Genomic DNA, 3,596 nt, shown 5'->3' on the forward strand with positions numbered 1-3,596 from the left:
TGAAAGATTTTGCATAGGAAACTCTCTCTTACTCTAGAAATTAGTTAGACTACTATTCTAGATTACATTTACCTTTCTATTTTAATTTCACGTATATATTTCTTCCACATAAAATCCCCTATTTACTGCTCTAGTTAGAAAATTAACTTAGCAAAAAAAATCGCGCTTCTTTGCGAATTGACTCAGACTTACATTTCACCAATAATAGGAGTAGTTCGGTATATACAAATTTTCTTTTGATCAAGTTTGAAGTTATTGATGACGTAAGCTTCGAGCCTGTAAAAAATGGCGTCGTTGCCGGGGAAGCCATTGACATTTTGTTAGTTAAATTTCTAGTTAAAGTATTATTTTTCTTTTGATTTGTTTTCCTTTTTTGTGTCAGTATTCTAGGCATGGACAAATATCATCAATAAGGTTGGGGACAATTGAGTGGAACATCTCGGCTTAGTGACGAGGTTCGTGACCTTCGAGGTTAACTTGTTGAGTTAACTTCTTTGATTTGTCAGTTGGTTGCAAGTAACTCGCAGCAGGTGCAAGCATGTAGGATTGATCACCCTGAGGAAGCATGCCCAAGTTTGCAGTGGAGCCTTATGCCACGAGATACTCCATGGGAGGGTATCCTAGTTATATGGATGATAATTTTTATCGGCCTAGATGGGAGGAGTCCTATGGCTATAGAAACCTAGGATGGGACTAGTGCCACTATGATTCACACTCTGCCACATCCGACATGACGATGCATGCTCACATTATCGACTCAGGTATGTCATTAGAAGGTGTGATTAGGCAACTTGCTATTGACAATATTGTTTTTGAGCGAGAGATCCGCAACCTCAAGGAGAGCTTTAGTATTCAGACTGAGGTTGAAACTGATCTTCAGAGTTTGAGAGACTCAGTCACTCAATTTTCTGATTCAATTGAGAGAGGATGAGAACCCATGTTACACACATCTTATGACATCACTAAGGCGTGCAACAATGAGGTAATCTATGTTGACATCGAGGATGAGTTGGAAGATAGCATGCCATGTTTAGAACCAGTTTGTGAGGACTATGGAGAATCTAAGCCTATACCCGTCGATTTCCAGGTGATGAAGTTAGTGGTTGAAAAACCTCGCCCTGTTCCAATCTCTGGTATATTGTATATATATTTTTTTATTTTGTTCTTCTTATTCTCAAGAGTTAGTTGAGTCAGTTGAGTCAGAGTCTTTATTTCTGCAGAGTCAGTCCCAGAGTCTTTTGTTTTATTTCCTTTTTTAAAATTTAAAAATCCAAAATTTGACCTGTCTGGTTCTCTTCAAAAGATGAGGAGCCTTATAGCTTTACCGGGCTATATTGACTCATCCAAGAAGGGACCAGAAAAATAAAAAAGTTTCCTTGTGCCTTGACAGGGGATAGGTCACTTCGAGCAATCGACATTACAAATTTGTCCTTCCTAGAGGGAGCCAGGTGATAAAAAATTTCTGGTTTCTTTATTTATTTTCTAGGATTAGCTTTTTTTTTTTTTTTTTTTTTTTGTAGGAACGACCTAGAGGAGAGGAGCATCTTTTTTAGAGGTGAGCCTGACCTGTGCGCGACTATGTTTTTCAGGGGAGGTTTTCTGTTCCCTTAAACTTTTTCTTTTTTAAGTTTTACTTGAGATATAATAGGGACAATGTATTATTTTAAGTCGGGGGTGGAGCACCTATTGGATAGTTTTTATTTTAGCTTGGGGTCATTGAGCGTTATGCTCGAACTATGCTTTGTGTGCTATGATTGCCTTGTTAGCTTGTTTGCTCTGTTGTTATCATGTAGTTTATGATGCACTCTTCCTATAATAAAATTTGCATGAAAGAATGTTAGGAAAGTATGATCAAGATTTTAGCCGACTTTAAAAAAAAAATCTTGTCTTTCATGCATCTTTAAGTCATTGTTTTGCAAAATTAAAGTCTTATGAGCTTAGAATTGGGTTATTTGGTTTGTATTTCTATTGTCACCCCGAAAGGTCCACCTTTGACTTAGGAGTAACTATACTTGTTTTATAGCAAAACTAGACAAAGTGGATAAAATAGGCCTACGGTGAATTAAAAAACACAAAAAAATGAATTGAAATAAAATAAAATAAATAAAAATAATAAAAAAAGAGGAATTTGTCAACGTGCCTGCAAAAAAATGTGTGTGTGTACATGGATAGAGGTGAAAAGAGCTACCTCCGCCGTGTCTAGTTAGGGCCCACGAGAAAAGAGTGATAGGTTACCGATAGTAGGGTATGAAAGCTAGCCCTCTAGGTAAAATCAATGCCCTCTATATTTTTTGTGTGTGTTTAGACACCCTTGTTTTAGTATTGCCCTCTCTTTGCAAGTTTGGTATGTCTGGGGTTGATAACCGAGCCAGTATAGGGAAAAAACATGATGAAGACCTTGTAAAACTTTTCCAGGCAGTGCAAGTCTAACTAGCAAGACTCTAGGCTTACCCATGCATAAATAGATTAAGAACCATTCTTAAACTTGTGCTTCATTGATTGATCATAATTAAATTTCGTTCTTGATTACAAATTTCATTTAAATATACTATTGGGACTAGAGTAACAACCTTGCGAATTAAGCTAGCATATCTTTAATTATTTTATATTCTATTTTATTGCGTGCTTCTACCTTTCTCGCGACAAGCAAGAATTAAGTTGGGAGTGTTTGATAGCTCTCAAAAAGAGCTATTATTCCTAGCTTAATTTGGGATTGTTATCAGATTTTACGTGTTTATTTCCCTATTTTGTAGATACTGAGTAACCAAGAGGTAGAATTGGCGATTTAGAGCTGATCGGGGTTAATTTAGAGCAATTTGGAGTTGATTTGAGCATCTAGGCTTCAAAGAAGTCAAAAAGACCAAAATGCCCTGCTTCAGAGTCGCAATGCTACCTTATACGAAGCCTTGACGCTCGCCTGACGTTGCAAAGAAGTAGCCTAATGTGTAGGGGAATGTTACAACGCTACTCCTAGCATTGCAACACTCCGAGTTGGCAGCAACGCTAGGTTGTAACGTTTTCCCTAACGCTTGTGGCTTTTCTATAGAGTGTCGCAAGGTTGTTTCTAGCATTGCAATACTGCAAAGATTTCTTTAAATACCTCCTTTCATATTTAGGCCAAAATATGCTAACTTTTGGGGGCTGAACTGATGGAGGCCGAAGTTAAACTTCATTATTCTTCCTTTCCCTTCATATTTTAGTATCTTTAGGTTAGTTTTTCTTTTTATTTTGGGTTGTAATCGATGGATTGAATGTGTATCTCAGATTTGTCTATAAATTAAGAGGTAACTCCTATCTAATTTCTTTTGAGCAAGAGCCCTATGTTTATTTTATTGATGGTTTTCTAATTAATTTAACTGAATTATTGTGAACACTTTGTGATGATTTGATTGAATCTTAATGGAATTTTTATAAATTGATCTGACAAATTAGTTTATTGAAATTCTTGTTTGCAAAATCATTATAGCGTATGCATTTATCAATTGATTTAGTTACGCATATTAGGATCGCATGTGTAAAGTCTAGACTTTTTTTTACCAAATGCATGTATGCTCTAATATAATCTTTTACAAATAAATCATGCCATAAAATATGGC

Source organism: Benincasa hispida, chromosome 10 (assembly GCF_009727055.1).
Source record: "Benincasa hispida cultivar B227 chromosome 10, ASM972705v1, whole genome shotgun sequence".
Lineage (NCBI taxonomy): Eukaryota > Viridiplantae > Streptophyta > Magnoliopsida > Cucurbitales > Cucurbitaceae > Benincasa > Benincasa hispida.